The following is an 18,153-nucleotide window of genomic DNA, read 5'->3' on the forward strand; positions in this document are numbered from 1 at the left end:
CTCCATTCGACATAAAGGCTACATCTTTTTCCTTCACCACCACTCATCCTCTGTCTTGATTAGTCCCTTCAATAATGACACACTCATTATTTAAAATCAAAGAGAGAAAAGAAAGCGAAAAGAATAATCGAAACATAAACCCTAAATCTTAAGAATGTGTAATGGATGGGAAAAAAATTTGTGAAACCCTAAGAAGAATCCAATTAAGAATTTAAGTGTAGCATGATCTCCAAAATGCAATGTTGATGAAACCCCAACAACTACACTTTTCCATTTAACTCAACACCATAGGGAATGAGAGCAAATCATGAAGAAATGTAGATGTTGGGATGCTAAAAAGGTTAGATCGCTACCTGATCGATTCCTTTGTAGACTCCAATCTACATCAACAACCATCAAAATCTCAACAAACAATGGATCCTGCAATCGTTGATAATGTTTTCATTGAAACAATCAAATTAATATTATTAAATTATAGCAATTTTAGTACTGTTAAGATAGTAGTCAAAAGATTAGTAAGGATTAAGTGACCTCAAAGTCATCTCCCAATGAACGCGAAATTGATTTTTAACAAATTAATTCTTATAGAATCTACATAAAAAAAGGTTAGTTAAGTAAAATAAAAACAATAAAATAAGACAAAGATAAATCAAATAAATACATATTAAATAAAAAATAGTAATGAAAGAAAGAAATAAAATTTTCAAAAGATAAAAAGAGATAAAAACATTAATAAAGAAATAGGTTAATTCCACTACTTTTTCAAAATATGATTGATCATTTATTACCTAAAGATTATTGTTCAATTAATTTTTTTCTCGGATTTTCAAATCAATTAATGTAAAATCTCAATTGATTTGTTGTCATTCTTACTATTAACCCAAAGTACAATCTCAATTAAAAATGTGAACTTTTTAGATTATTTATAGTAAATTAAATCAATGTACAATCTCAATCAAATTTTAATATGTTTAATCATGTTTATTTTTTTATCTCTTTATCAAGTAAAAAATTAATTAAACAAAGTACAATCTTGATTAATTCTTTTAAAAAAAAATTACCTTTAATCAAAGTACAATTTCAATTATTGGCAAAAATACATTTAATCATAGGAAAGTTTCTAACTTTAATCAACACATAATCTAAATTAAAATTAAAAACCTTTGACTCATACAATTAATATTCATTTAGATTAAACAGAGTGCAAACTAGCTAATGCGAAAAAGTCATTACTTTTACTTGATTTAGAGACAAAAGATATGGATATATATAAATCACAACAATAATCAAATGAACAAATGTTTATTTCATCTAACATCACAATCCAGTTAAAAAATTACAACAAAATCAACTCTAGAGACTTTTATATTATTGTAATCTTCATTATGATAACTATTATTATCTTTTTTTATTTTTATGATATAATTAAATAAGATAATTATTTAAAAATATTAAATAAGATGTCTAAGGATATATTTGTCCCAAATTATCTTTTATCGTGAATATTTTTACATTATCAAAGCCTTTTTATGAAAAAAATATAGAGAAAACTACAAGATCCATTTGATGTTATTTGGTTTAGCCAAATTATGTTTGGCTCAACCAAACTTCACTTTTTCATGCGTTTTTTATCTTCTTTATACAATGGTTGACTTAATTTATTATAACTTAAGTTGATCTATGAGCTTAAACTGTGCTTAAATTACATTAAAATATCTTAGAATATTTAAAAGACATATGCAACTAAAAAATTATTTTTAATATATTTTTATATCTTAAACTCATTTAGCTATCTTAAAATAAATCCTAATTAAAACAACCATTTTAAGCATAAAATCCAATTAAGAAATCAAAATTAAAGTTTAAACGAAGACATAAATTTGTATTTATCAGTTACACTACAAGGTGAAGAGGGATATCTCTACTAGGAACACACCTTACTAACGAGGATCCCTAATAGGTTAGAACCACTAGCCGCTATTGCTAATAGAATTAGACAACATCTTTAATATAATGGAATATGAGATAACAATTAAGAGATACACTGAATGAAAGCTCAATGTCAAAATAAAAATACAACTAAGTCACAAGTGAAAATAGAAGATCAAAATCAATAGTCCACTGAAATCACAATAGAGAGGAAAAGTGAAATAAGTAATTATATATCATATTCATAGATAAAAATTATTTATAAATCCTTATGTTATGTAATATGTGTATGCAAATACTTAAATATATATTTTTAAATAAAAATATTAATCTTAGATAATTTTCGTATGTAGTGTGAAATTTATCCACAATTTTATATTCGTATGTACTAATCACTATATAAATCATCAATTTCTTGTCATTATCTACGGATTACGATCAATAGGTAATATTTATACCTAATATTCACTTATTTATGGATTTGTAATTGTATCTAATAGTTAGTAGGTAAATCATAAGTATTCCATATGAAAATTTCATTATATTAAAGGTGATCATCTCAACGTGAAATTTTATTAACAAGATAAGTATTTCTTATGAAATAAATATATTTAGAATCAAATACATAGATCTCTTCAGCTGCTTTTACAGCTGTTTCTACCTACTAATAAATTTTCAAGTGTAGTCATCCGTCGAACCGTCCGGTCCAACACTCGTATCATCTGTCGCGCCGTTTGGTTCAACCTCCGCATCATCCATCGCCCTTTCAATGTGTGGAGCTCCTTCAATCGACCAATTTATACACCTCAAATTAACCATAATCATATAACACTGCACTATCTTCAGCGTGTCTTTTAGCTAACTCTAATATTTCAGACTACTCGTGGTTGACCTTGGTCTCTCTCGTTAGGTCAGCTCGACCTCATGTTTAGCCTAATTAGATTCCAATGGCTTTGCTCTTGTTCGAGCCTGAACTGGACATCTCAACCCTTGTTTAAAGCATCTCAAGCAATGTATATCCATACAGTCATTATCAGCATCTTCTGTTGTTCTTTTATGCAGGTGGGAGGCGGTAAAGCACCTACGAGCTCATTTGTGACACATCTTAATATGGATTTCAGTTTTGGTCTTCAAACATTCAACCATGGACCGAACGGTCTTACTTGCTTGGTCGTTCAGTCTTATAGCCTAAACTAATTTGATATTAACTATCTTAACTTTTGATTGTGTACACTTTTTATGACCATTCCAAATTGAAATACTATTTTGCTTCAAAGTACAGGTGATAGGACCCGGTGTACAAGCCACCTAATTAAAAGAGAGCTTACCGCTCGATGAGGAACGTTCTCAACTACTCAGCCTTCCATGGCTGCGAGTGTTCAACTACTCGGCCATTCGGCGTCAGAGGTGCTCGGTCATTCGGCCTCAAAGGTACTCGGCATTTTGGCCTCACAAGTATTCAACCATTCGGTCTTATAGGTACTCGGTCATTCGGTCTCACAGGTGCTCGGCCCCTTCGGCCTTGACTGCTCGACATTCGGTCATTCGGCATCTACTGCTCGACCTTCCATGGCCTCAAGTATTCAAACATTCGGTCATTCGACTTAACAGGTATTAGGCCATTCGGCCTCCACGTATTCGACCCTTTGGCCTCAACCGCTCGGCCTTTCATGGCCCCAAGTACTTAGCCAAATTTGGCGTCAAGCGTGAAACCTTCCACCCTTTGGTCATTTGGCCTCACAAGGTATTCGGCCTCCACTACTCGGCCTCCCATGGCCTCAGGTCACAAAGCACTAAAGCAAGTACATCTCGACCATGACACATCCTAATACAGAATCTTCATTTTGGTCTAAAACATTCAACCGAAGACCGAGCGGTCTTACTCGATTGGCCGTTCGGCCTTATAGCATAACTTATTTCAATATTAATTGTATAACCTTGTAAGTACATTGGTTTGTCTGACTACTCTGTTTCTCACCATGTAAAATTCGAATTGTTATATTTCTTTAGTGTAGATGACAGGATCTTCCGCACAAATCATTTGGCCGATGTGAGCCTACCGTTCAAAGAAACCTAGGGACGTTCTCCAGGAACACCTAGTCCAGAGTAACCTAGGGACGTTCTCTACGAATCCCTAGTTCAACAACAAGCGGGTTGGTCGTTCCCGCCGCCCAACACACTTGGGTGCGAAAAAACCGAGCGAGACGGTTGTTCTCGTCGCCTGGAACTCCCAAGTGCGAAAAACCGAGCAGGTTGGTCGTTCCCGCCGCCCAGCAACCTTGGGTGCGAAAAATCGAGCGAGACGGTCGTTCTTGTAACACCCTAATATTTTAAAGGGTATTACTGATAGTTAGAGACTAAATTAATTTGATATCTCATATAAACAATCAAACTTTATTTCAATTACTCCAAAGTACAATACCAAACTTACAAACTTTAAACAATATAGTCTTCACCATTGAAATTTCAACTTATAAGTTTTACACAACATAATCTTCCCAATACAAATTTATTCTTTTTACAAAAAATCCCTAAAGGTTTTTCCCCGCATCTCTCTCATCTCTAAGCTTTTTCAACCGCATCTGCAACATTATCTAATCACATATAACATGAGTTATATGATCATAGTACAAACAAATAAGGGTAAGCCAACCATATCATAAAATCATTAAACTTGTAATAAAAATATTATAATAATGTGTTTCTGCAATTGATAAAATATCATTATTCCGATGTCATTAATTCATCGTTATCAAAATCATCTTTCTCCTTTCCATAAATCTTACAAGTGTACCATGCTTACTCATGAAGCCTTATGGTCAGACCGCTCTCTGCCTGCTTCCTTAAGCCTCACTTATATACTATGTCTTACTTTCTGAAGCCTTATGGTCAGACCCCTCTCTGCCTGCTTCTATATAACTTACGAATCATATGTTTATGTCAAAGCCTTATGGTCAGACCACTTTCTGCCTGCTTTCATAAACCTCAGGTGTTACATTGCTCATACCAAACTCTCATGGTATAACTCGAACATACTACTCCCGGTAGTAAACATCATTTCATAAGTAATGATTTCTCATATCCACTCCAACATTTCATAAAACCAACAATTCATACCCTCTTATCCATCTAACTCAATCATGTTCATTCTTTAATCATGAATTCATAATAACCCGTTTTGGTATCAATAAATTAAACATATTGCCAGATATCATGCTTCATATTATAAACTCATTTTGCCCATAACGAGTATAACTCAACGTATTTTCACCAAACAAAGATCATGGATCAACCAAAATATATCAACATATCTTAGGAAATACATATTAAAGTCTGGGCTCAATGTAATAAAATACATATGAAATTTTTACCATGATAATATTATGCATCTACAATCAACTTGTTTTATTTTATTTTCATCCTAGTATGGATTTTTCTTTATTCCAGTTGGTCACCGGAGAGGACCCAAATGTCTGAACGCATCAAACTCACCTTCGACGCCAGCACATATGACTAGTCACAACTGACTGGACCAGGCCAGGGCTGCTCTATGATCAGGGATGTGCCAACTCAGGTTTTTAAGGTTCCTCTATCCTACCAACAAAGAAAGGCCCTCAATAATTAACAATTGATTTATTTAAATTATCTATCATGTTCTCTTATGCTCTAAATTTGAAATGCCAAATTCTAATGTGTTCACTTCCTCTCATAGCAACCTCAAACAATATCTGTACATCTATTTAATACCCATATATAAGCTATTTCAGAACCCTTACTTCAGATCTTCCAACAAGATCAATTTCAGCCAACAAACTCATTCAGAACAGATTAAATTCATCACAATAAACATCCATAATAGAATTCATACAAGATAATGATAAACAATTAACAATAATAAAATATTACTATAAATGGTCATAGAAGAATACAATATTTGACAATCATAAAAATAATCTTAATATAAAATTTTATGGGGAAACAAGAAGTTGAATCCGGCAGAGCCGGTTAGACAACTTCTAATCCATCCAACAATACAATATAATTAAATAACAAGAACAATACATGTCTGGGGAAATAAGAAGTTGAATCTGGCAGAGCCGGTTAGACAACTTCTAATCCATCCAAAAATACAATATAATTAAATAACAAGAACAATACATGTCTGGGGAAATAAGAAGTTGAATCTGGCAGAGCCGGTTAGACAACTTCTAATCCTTCCAAAAATTGCAATAAAATAAATAAGTAAAGCAATAAATAGTTTGGGGAAACAAGAAGTTGAATCTGGCAGAGCCGGTTAGACAACTTCTAATCCTTCCAAAAATGTAATAAAATAAGTAAGGAAAGAAATAAAAAAATTTGGGGAATCAAGAAATTGAATCTGGCAGAGCCGGTTAGACAATTTCCAATCCTTCCAAATTACAATAAAAATAAATAAGGAAAACAATAAAATGTTTGGGGAAACAAGAAATTGAATCTGGCAGAGCCGGTTAGACAATTTCTAATCCTTCCAAAATATAAAAATAAACAACTAATAACATACAAATGGCATAACATATTCAACATCACAATTTACAACTATCACACTTGGATATCAACACAAAAGCATACTCTCATTTAAATTCAAGATCATACAGAAACAAAATACTTTATATTCAAGATTTAAGATCATACAAAAGCAAAATATAGCATATTCAAGACTCAAGATAATACAAAAGGAAATACTCAAAGTTAGCTCCCCTTACCTCTATTCCAGACTTAGTTTCCTCTTCTCAAACCGTTCTCTGGAAACTTCCAGAATTTCCCCTCTTCAACTAGAATTTACTCCAACTCTCTTCTCTCACAATTTCTCTAGAATTTTGGTGTAAATTTCCAGCCTCCCCCCCTTGGCTATTTATAGTAAAAAAATTTACTATTCATTTTTACTATTCATTTTTACTATTCATTTTTTTATTCATTTTACTATTACAAAAATAATTTTTTATTTGCAAATTGGTGAATTCTGATCTCAAAGCTACGTGTAACACTTATCCTTTCCAAAAATAAATTTTTTTTTTACTATTCACTTTTTACTATTCACAATTTACTATTCACTAATTTTTTTTTTCTAGTATCTAACAAATATTTTCAAGGATCTTACAGTTCTCGTCGCCTGGAACTCCTAGGTGCGAAAAACCAAGCGGGTCGATCATTCCCGCCGCCCAGCAACTCTGGGTGCGAAAAACCGAGCGAGACGGTCGTTCTCGTTGCCTAGAACTTCCAGGTGCGAAAAACCGAGTGGGTCGATCGTTCCCGCCGCCCTGTACGCTTGGGTGTGAAAAAACCGAGCGAGACGGTCGTTCTCGTCGTCGAGGGCCCCTAGGTGGTAAAAGCCAAACGGTGTGATCATGGACCATCAGTCGCCAACCAAACGGTCTTGCCTGCTTGACCAACCTGCCTTGTGAAGTGGTCAGTATAATCATCTGCATTCTTTTTACAGTTCAAATTCAATTATTATTCCTTAGTGCAGGTAAACAGATACTATTGGTTACCGATCAACATGAGAAAAGGTTCTAAAAGAACTCTCATCAACCACCACTCAGTTTAGAAAAAGTTCCAAAACAGAACTTGTCTGGCATCTTGCCATTAACCATTCGGTTCAGCCTTGCCAGGTGAACAGCAATCCAAAAACACATTACTCAATACAGCGAATAGAGCTTCCCTCAAACTTATAAGTCCTATAGTTAATCATGGCTAAAGCCAAACGATTAACTCGGACTTGGGGGGCATGTATCGGATATAGTGTATATCGAACGGTTATTAATTGTTAACCGCTCGGTCACCACCACAACAATGGTCAACCAGGCCACCATCCACTGCATTAACTAAGGTCAACCAAGTCGAATGGTTTTTGGGGCAACGTTTAAGTTATTGGGTCAATGGCTCAACAAAAGATAAAATAATCAAGGATATTTGATTAAAGATATTGATAGGCGGTTTATGAGCAACCAACTGGATTTTAAGGTAAATCTGTTTATATTTTATTGGGTCTGTGTCAGTTTAGGGTCCATGAAACAAATTACAAATACAAAGCCAGGGCCAAAAGTCAAGTACGCTCAACTGAAACTCCACTATGTTCTATTTACGTCTGATCAGGACTTAAATACTAAACTGTGATAAACAGTTCGTTCATAAAACTACTCCTAACATGAGCGTCAGAGTGCCTTTTGTAGGTACCTCCCCCTCCAATCAAGAATACAACCGATCAGATCAGGTGACAACCAAGCAGTCCAGACTGAAAGCGAGTGGTTCAGACGATCTAAGCATACAGAAGCAAGGAGGACACGTCAGAAAGGTTAGTCTCTCGATCTTGAACTAATCCCTATCGAAACAGTATCATTTACTAGATATTTACTGTCAGAAAGTTTATAGCAAATAAGATCACTATTGGATACTTTATAAATTGATCACCTAGTCAGACACGAATATTGGGTGCTGGATACTATGTTATCTACACCAACAATTGCATCTATTTTGATAATAACTACTCATTAAGTCAGGGTGTCATATATCGCTATCTCCTCGTGCTTCTCAGGAACATTCTCGTGTTGAATAACTTAGTCAAAAATAGAGATAGTTTCTCACAGGTAAATTGTTTGGGCTTTGGACCAATTCACCCATAATTGTGACCCATTCAAATGGGGTTCATAGTCAATAAGATGGGGTCCATAATCAATAAGGTACATTTTTAAATATTCTTTTAACCATAGTTGACATAACATTTTTATATTAATTCAAATTTAACCAAAATTTTTCATCAAATACTAACTTTAACGTGGGAGAATCTTTTACAACTACACACCATTCGATATAAAACAAAGGAGGCTTGAAACACGATTACCGAACAATAAGAATCCGTGGTCTAAAAAAACTTTGCAGATTGCATTCAATTTCGTAAAAACAGTTATATAAATAAATCAAAAAATAAAAAAAGACATAATCGTGTTTAATTTTGCATTAGACTTATTAATCACAAAAGACAATCGGCTAACCCCTTATTTGTCACAATAATACAGTGAGAAAAAATACTAACACTATATTTCAGAACCCATTTTTGTATATTTTATTTTCAAGAATTCTAAAAATAATTATTGCAAAATTCTAAAAGTATATATATATATATAGATATATATATATATAGATATATATATATATATATTTTAAGAATGGTATTCTATCATTCTTATATTTATGAGTATATAGGTTCTAATTAGAAAATGTGCGTGGGCACTTGGTAGTAGCAAGTTTTTTTATAATGAATTATGGTGATAGATGTGTGGCCTGAATGCATTAAGTAGGTCGGTGATAAGCTGCTGCATTATAAGTGGTGTGTGCCGTGCTGTGTAAACAGTGTATCTGAGAATCATAGACGCGAACTTCTCGCTGCTACATTTAATGTAGTTAGCCATTTCTCTCTTTCACTGTTTCTTTCAATTCATTCTCTTCAATGCAGCAGCGACCACACGTTTACCCTACGCCACCATTTATTTCCCTTCTTAAATGCCTGATAAATTCACCACACACCCTGTATATTTTGGTCTTGATTCGATAACAATCGATAATAGATAAAAACAAAAATATCTATTTAGAATTCGTTAGGATAGACTCGACAATGGATGTAAATAGAAATGTCTATTTAAAACTCGTTATGATAGATTCTAACTATCACTTTTAGAAAATAGAATTTTAAACTTAACTCAATCCTACAAACTGGCTTCTAGGGTGAGATTTGCACCTCACTTATATATTAATTATAAATTGATCTTATCTTTAGTCGAGTCGATATGAGACTTTTAACTGCACAAAAATTGTTATAATTATTATAAGATTTCAATTATATATACTATTTGTTGTCATGTTTTTTTTTACATGTTTTTTTTTTACTTTTAATAGAATATTTAACTAAAATTTAAGAAAGTGCGAGAGTATATATATATAAATATATAAATATACCAATTATCCAAGAACAATGAAGAAATTTAACTTTATACAAACAACAATAATGACAAAATAGATATACATTTGATTTCATCGATAGAGATAAATATAGTTAAAGTCAGTCCCTCTGTCCTCTATTGACATCCTACATGTCTTCTTACTTATATCTTATCAATAAATCATCATTTTGGTTCTCAAACGTGAGATGCTCTAAAGTTTGTTTTTGAAAGAATGGAAAAAATAATTTATTTTCTAAAAATATAAAATATTAAAATTAATATGTAATAGTATAGCCTAATATGATACCACAATTATTGATCTACAATATATTCTAATATCACAATAATTCTATAAAACTTAACCACCTATTTATGTAACTTAATAAAAATAAATATTTGTCAACAAAATATTCGTGGCTGCACTTTTACCTCTGCTGTTACCTCGTCATCATTTCCTTCACTTGTTCCTCTTCTCCTATTTTATACAAAACTCAAAGTTAACAAATTTCAATTGTCATAATTAAAAATATAAATAATTCAATTATATTTAAATGTTTCAAATTATAAAGTTATAAATCCAAACCTTAGGCATATTTTTCATATACAAATGGAGATCAAACCTTATATAATGAAAGAAAACCAGTTTTGGAAGAAGTTGAACAGTTCAAAGATATTCAATTTTTGATTTTTTATAGAGAGTGTGTTGATTGATTGGCAATCATAATTGACACGTATAAAGAAAAAAAATATTAGCAAATATTGGCAATTTGGAAGAACATACAAATGGTCGGCAAGCATGTTAGAGTGTTGGTGTTTTCTTGGCATTTGCTTCAAATTCTCATCAAACATTTTTTTCTGGATATATTTTATTTAGATAAACTATTTTATATTGCCATTCAATTATTTTTTTGTGAATAATATCTCTTCAGAGAATTTTTGTGTGGAATTTGGATCCACATTTTTCCCATCTGTAAAGTTTAAATTGAAACTTAATTAAAAAATGTAATTTCATTGTGAAAAGACAAAGTGACACTATAGAAACCAGAAAACATGTTAATAACATCTTCTAACACCTTCTTTATAAAGAATTAGTATATAATTTAGATCAATCATGTTTCGCTACCAAGCTTAATTGAGATATTTAATTTGTGAAAAAAAAAAGTAAACCATGATTATATGTTATGTAAGAATTATTGTAACTGCTCTTTGTCTCGATAATTATAGGTTAACTTAAAATATCAAATTTATTGATATTCCCAATTTTAATGAACTTCTATATTTGAATTGATATCTTCAAAATAATTTTAGTATTTTTTTTTCTTTTCAATAGTTAATAAATATGTTAATTTTTTTAGAAAATTGTTTTTAAGTAAATGATATTAACATGTTAATTTTAAAAGCGTCACACTTGATTGGGGTAGTTATATGTGAACACTTTGGAAATTTCATTAAACGTTGGATATAAACTATTTTTTTAATACTGATATTAATATGGACAAGTTATAGAAATAAAAAAATATTTAATTCTTTTACTTTTTTTTCTTAAGGATGGTGCTCATAGACTAGGGAGTGTGCTATATTTGCACTTTCCACTTCCATATGGGTCACCTTTGGTCCAAATAAAAAAATGTGGGGTTTTCTTTCTACACCTCTATGATTTCTTTCTACAGCTTCAAACTCTTCTAAATGCCTAAACTGGCTATCTAACTGGGGTAAAAAAAATTCTCTCTTATGATTACTCCATCTATACACTTTTACTTTCACATTTTTTTCTTTTAGAGCGTTATTCCTGCACTTCCCAATTGTCTTTCTTCATTTAATAAAATAATAATTTTTTAACCATCAACAATCCTTAATTATGTATTTTAATCCTATATGAACCTCATCTTATTAACAAAATTAAATTTAATATACTAAAATAGTATTTGATACATATATTTTTTAAACAAATTTAATATTAAAAATAAATATCGAAAATACTAAATAATATATAATATCTAAAATACAAATTCTAAATTTAAAACAAATCAAATAAAAATTTAATTAAATATAACAAAATAAAAAAAAGAAAAGCAATAAAAAATCCTATACCCCAATTCCATCTCCCTGTAGTAGCTCCAAGTGCGGAATAACTTTAAGTGCAAGACGGATCGCAATTCCAAGTGTGGAGAAGGAGAAGACGAACCGCAGCTCCAAATGCGGAAAAGGAGAAGACGAACCACAGCTCCAAGTGCGGAGAAGATGAATCGTAGCTCCACGTGTGGCGAAGATGAATAGCAGCTCCGCAGCCCTCTCAACCGCACTTCCTTGTGCGCCATCTATATGCTCGATCTCTACCGACACCCTCTTCTCGAATTGCAGCGATAGGGGCTGAATCCGTATCTCCATCAACGCCCCCATTCTCCTCTTCCAACCCCACCGCCTCTCTCTGACACCCCGCCCTCATAACCTGTTCCAAAAAAATCTCACCTTTAACAAAACATTCTAATTGCCTTCAAAATGCCGCAAAGAAAAAACACTGCAACAAGTTAACGGCGAAGTAGTAGTTTTCCATATGCCCAACTTGATAACTTTAAAAAGAAATGATAAAAAATGAGGGAGGAGGGGAGAATGGGAGAAGCGCCAGTAGAGAGAGAAAGAAAATAGGTGTAGGGTTTCAAAGATAAAATGCGACAAAGAAGAGATGAAAAGAAAAAGAGAAGATGGTTTATAAAAATATTATTATTTTATTAAATAAAAAAGGACAAAATTGTGAATTGAGAGATGCAGGACCGAGACAAGTGAGGTGCAGGGAGCATCGTTGTTTCTTTTAACCTTATGTACCATTAAACTTTGCTCTTTTTTGCTCATCACCCTCTCACCTTCAAACGTTTCTAAATACTTAAATTGGTCTTCTAATTAGGATAAAAAAAATTATCTCTTATAATTATTCAACCTAGTAACTTTTACTATCATACTTGTTTCTTCTACTCTAGTGTGTATATAAGATATGAATAAAATTAAAATATTTTATATTTTATTTTTCTATTTTTATATTTTTAATATTAAATATTTAATTATGATATGACGATAAAAGTGTTTAAAAATAGTATAAAAATTAGTTAATAGTAGTTTTTTAATTTCAATTTTCTAAGGTTTATGTACTAGTTTTTACATTAATTTTTCAGTGTGATAACGCTGTTCCAATTGTCTGTGTGTCTGCAATTCTAATATACCAAGTTGGATTCTCTGCAGCCTTGAAGAAAAGGTTTTTTTTTTCTGTGATTTTTTTCCTCTATCAAGATTAATTGGTCACGCACGTGGAGAGACAATTAATTGCTGCTTTCCTTCTCTGTTGACTATGAAAGAGGGAGATTGTGCGTTTGTTTAATATTGGAAAGAAAAGTGAGGTGGGCCCACGTTTACACCAAACTAGGCATATTTGCCTGTAATATTACCAAAATGGGCAAATTCAACCAAATTTACGAAAATGGGAAAGTCGTGGGAGGTCCAAACGACTTCAAATGAAGAAGTCGTGCCCCTCCTGCACGACTTCACACTGTTCATAGCAACAGTGTTGAAGTCGTGCACCTCAAAAACGACTTCAAGACTTTGTAATCGATTACAATGTAATGATAATCGATTACAGAGTGTTGAAATCATGACCACCCTGCACGACTTCAAATTTGTATGCCACCAAAAGCACTGGTAATCGATTACAAAACATGTGTAATCGATTACCATGTTGTTTTGGTGCAAGGCAGAAGAGGACGCTCGTCCAGGCAGAAGCGGATGCTAGTCCAGGCAGAAGAGGACGCTCGTCCAGCCAGGCAGAGAGAACGCTCGTCCAGAAAGCTAAGAGGACGTTCGTCCATCTAGCTAAGAGGACGCTCGTCGAGATGCGCTCAGTGGATGCTCGACAGGAGAAGTGGACGCTCGTCCATTTTCAGTGAACGCTCGTCCAACATAACCCACCTCGTAATCGATTACCAAAATGGCGTAATCGATTACCAGTACGTTTTCTGCCTTCACATTTCCAGTCTTGCAGGGGTCAGGATTTCAACATTGTGTAATCGATTACCAAAAAATGGTAATCGATTACAGGACCCAGAAGTCGTTTTTGGGGTGCACGACTTCAACACTATTGCTATGAACAGTGTGAAGTCGTGCAGGGGTGGCACGACTTCTTCATTTGAAGTCGTTTGGACCCCCCACGACTTCACTTTTAGTCAATTTTTGCCTACTTTGGTAATAAATACCACATTTTTGCCTACTTTGGTAACAAAGCCGGTTATCTCCTTGCAAGGGAGGGATAGAGTATGCATACCGAATTGTTAACAACAACAAAACAGTGTTAAAATATTATTGGGCTATTTTAAATAGGCTTAATAGTTTATTTTATCATTAGTTTTGGTGAAGTATGTCAATTAGGTCTTTTTTTTTTTAAATGTCAATTGCATTTTCATGTGGTAAATTTTTCCTTAATCAAGTTCCTTTCATTAAATATTTACAATGACGTTAACTTTTTATTTTCTCTTTTATTTTTCTGTAACGCAGCAGACCTTTCTGTCAGTACTATCTTTTCGTCCTTTTATGCAGTGATACTTCCTACTCCAATCCAAAAATACTTCTAATTCCAATCCAAAGAAAAATGCACAATCTGCATTTTTCCATCTTCATTGTATCTCATTCGTTGATTATCCAATTCCAAAGACTCTTCTATTCTCCCCCACTCATTCTCCACCTCCATTTTCAGCAATCAATCCATTTTCAGCAATCAATTCATCCATCAATATCTTTTATTCTCAACATCGTTGCCATCAATTAACACAATACACACAAATCAAAGAGAAAAAAAAATGGGAACAAGAAATTGATTGGGAGAAAAATGGTTGAATGGTAGTGCTAGGGTCTACAAGAGCCACGACGTCAACGACATCGCCGGTTATTGAGGCGTGGTGGCAAGAGGAAGCTTGCCCTGACGGTGTTTGTACATAGAAGAAATGGATGGAGAAGAAAACCTGCAGATGAACGATTTCTGGACAGTGGAACGCAGATTGGGCCAAGCCTAAACCTAAAGGTTTCTTTCTTCTATCACAATCTTAGAAAAAATCAAACTTTTTCTTGTCTTTTTTTCTTTGGCTTTCTGAAAATTACGTGAAAGAGAAGAAGACTGAAGAGGAATTTATAGAACACAAACATAAAGTCAAATAAGTTGGTCTGGTTTTCCTGTTTCCAGAGTAGCCACACCAACACACTATACTATGATATTCTCTCTCTTGAGCCTTCTCATTTTCATTTTGTTTTGTCTTTCTTCCTCTTTTTAGTGGAAGCATTGGATGCATATCTTGAGGTTGAGTGGAGTGAAAGGACAAAAGTAACCCTTAGTTTTCTTAAATCTGTCAAAGCCAAAGGTATTTGTAGCTTTTTAAGAAGCAAAGACATGTCTCTGACTCTTCCAACCTTAAGCTTCTTTTCAGGAAAAAAAGACACTCTACCATGGGATTAGGAACTACCCCTGCAACCCTTTTTTCCAATTTATTCTGCAAAACTAAATTTAAATTTCGTCACAATTGAATTTCTAACGTTTCCAATATGTGCATGCACTACAATTTGTCAGGTTTGATTTCTATGCCCATAAACCAAAATTCATGTTTTCGAGTTCAGTTTCTATACCCTTTTACTCTTTTTGTATATGCTATCAGAAAATTAGGTTTTTTTCTTAATGTTGTAGGGGGTGCACCACCATTGATGTTGAAGCGGTCCATGTCGTTTTCAGGCATTAAGAACAAGTGCGATGAGGTGAACGAAGATGATGAGTTATCCGACGACGAGAACTTTCAGTGTGGGGAGAAGAAAGTTTGTAGGGCGAGAGAAGGGATGTCTGCTAGGAGATGGGTGTAGAGAGAGAAAACGAAATAAAAGGAATGATTTTTAACTCAAATACGTTTCATATTTCTTTTTATGAAACGTTGTTTATGGATGGTCTTCCTTATCTCCAGTAAGGAATAATTAGTTTGACTTCTCTGCATATTATGATACCTGGTGTTTAGCTCTCTTTTTTTATCACATTTTCTAGTGCAATATGACTTATGGTTGTAGAATCTGCGTGCTATATTTTCTCTCTCTATGAATTTATAGTGTTTACTCTTGGCTTTTGCAGGTGTCTCTATTCAACTAACTATATCTTTTAAAGCTTCTGTTTTTTCATTTTGCAATTGAATTTACTTGTTTCAAGTGTATACCAATTTGGTTCCACAGTTTTCAAGCAATTTTGGTTGAGTATCTTTTAATTAATTAAATAAATAATAATTTATCATGGTTTATGAAGAATTTGAGAGAAATATGAGGGTATAAACTCAGTACTCTGTTAATTAATTTGCGTTTTTGTTCTTGTGTACAGGCTCAATAGCTGCAATCAATTATACAAGTTTAAGTATCAATTATACAAGTTTAAGTATTTTGAATCTTTCATAAACTCTCTCTGCATCCATAAACTCAATTTGTTATATTTTGTGAGTAGAGTTTTCTTACTGCTCGTGTTTTTTTTGGCTTCATAGGAAGAGAAAAACCTTTCCATATTTCTATATTTTCTTACTGCTCACTGTTAAGCCCCATACTTGTAACAAGTTGCAACGTGTTTTAATTTTTACCATGATTAACAAATACATTGCACAGATCCAAGTAATGTTTTAAGCTTCTAACAAAAGAAAGAGAAAAGTCTGCTTTGGAACAGAGGAGCAGAAGAGAGAGAAAGAAAGTTAACACTATTTGTGTGCATTTAACGGAAAGGACGACGTTGATGCAAAATTTACTAAGTGAGAACCAATTTGACACACTTTTAAAAGGAGAGACCTAATTGAGAAAATTCAGCAAAACTGGGGACAAAAAACCTATTAAGCCTTTAAAATAATATTATTTTCAAAAACTGGTGTGCAAGAATGTTGTATTTTTCTCTTTTGCATTTTCATTCTTTCTACTCTCTACTTTTATTTTCATTTTCATTTTCTGGGTGCTTTTTCTCACACAACGTGTGGTTCCTCTCCTTTCTCTCTCATGAAGCAAACATAAGAAGTCATTTTCTCCTGCAAGACAATTCGGTAAGACACTCCGCTAAAGCAATGGAAAACTCCAATGAGAAGTTATTCTCTTTCCCCTTTGCATTGTCTGTTTCTCCTTTTCCAGTCCCCTTTCCCCTTTCCCCTTTTCACTTACTTCATTTTGATTTACCTTTTAGCATTTTCAATGTACCAATTTCCATTTCCATTTTACCCTTTGGTCATTGATTTATTTTTCATGCAATTGAATGTGCGTCATTCTTTCAAAACGAAGTATGTTGATGATTTGAATGGAAGATTGACCCCGCACCAAAGGAAGTTAATTGCAAAGACACCATTCAGTTGGTTTTTAGAATTGTCTGACAATGTTGAGTTAGGTAGAAATATGTTGAACGAGTTATTAGTTAGATAAGTAGACTCTAGTGGTGGGTTTTTTTTTTCTGGAGATAAATTTGTAGAATTCAAGGAAATGGATGTGTGCTTAATAAAGATAATTGTATTATTTTTTAGGATGACTGTATTATTTTTTATGATTAATGTATAATGATATCATTGTAATGAACATGGTCAGGTTAATAGTAATGAAATACAATGAACCTATGTGGTCATCACTGAATGTTAAAATATTTTACCATCATTGCACTTAAAAAACAACCATTCAAATTCAACTCACTCACTCATCTAAAAATTTGGAAAAATGAGCAAAAACAGAGCAAAACCATTCATGAGGAGTGTTGTTCCTTCATCTGGGGAGTATAGTTAAAAATTTTGTACAAATGGCCCTCTGGCCTCTAGTAATAGATTACAATACCCTTGTAATCGATTACTAAGGCAGAAAATGACCACCAATGCTCATGGATCTCATCTAACTTACATGAAAGCACCTAAATGAGTTTTTTTTTCTCAATAATTCAATGACCTAACGTTTTCATTGGTGCACTAAACACCACCCATGACCATTAAACTCACTCACCCATCTAAAATAAGAAACATGAAACCATAACTTGAAAGTAAACTCATTTAGGAAGCTTAGAAAAACGTTGTTTTTGGAAAATTAACTGCATCTAGTACAGTGGTCTAAAATTTATGGGTTGGTAGTCATTTGAAAGCTCTTTGAGTCTAAATTCCAACAAAATAAGAATCAACTCATTTGGAGTTCGATGAAGAAAGTTATGAGAAAAACAACCAACAAAGGTCAGAGGTGGCAAGAATAT

General features: G+C 33.1%; 1 long non-coding RNA gene across 1 annotated transcript; it reads left to right on the forward strand.

Moving 5' to 3' along the window:
- The first annotated feature begins 14,547 nt into the window (after window positions 1–14,547).
- Window positions 14,548–15,985, forward strand: LOC128193551 (uncharacterized). The gene is made up of 2 exons (XR_008244860.1): window positions 14,548–14,961; window positions 15,616–15,985. It is a non-coding gene; the product is annotated as an uncharacterized LOC128193551 (long non-coding RNA).
- The last annotated feature ends 2,168 nt before the right edge of the window (window positions 15,986–18,153 follow it).

Source organism: Vigna angularis, chromosome 8, assembly GCF_016808095.1.
Source record: "Vigna angularis cultivar LongXiaoDou No.4 chromosome 8, ASM1680809v1, whole genome shotgun sequence".
Taxonomy (NCBI): Eukaryota; Viridiplantae; Streptophyta; class Magnoliopsida; order Fabales; family Fabaceae; genus Vigna; species Vigna angularis.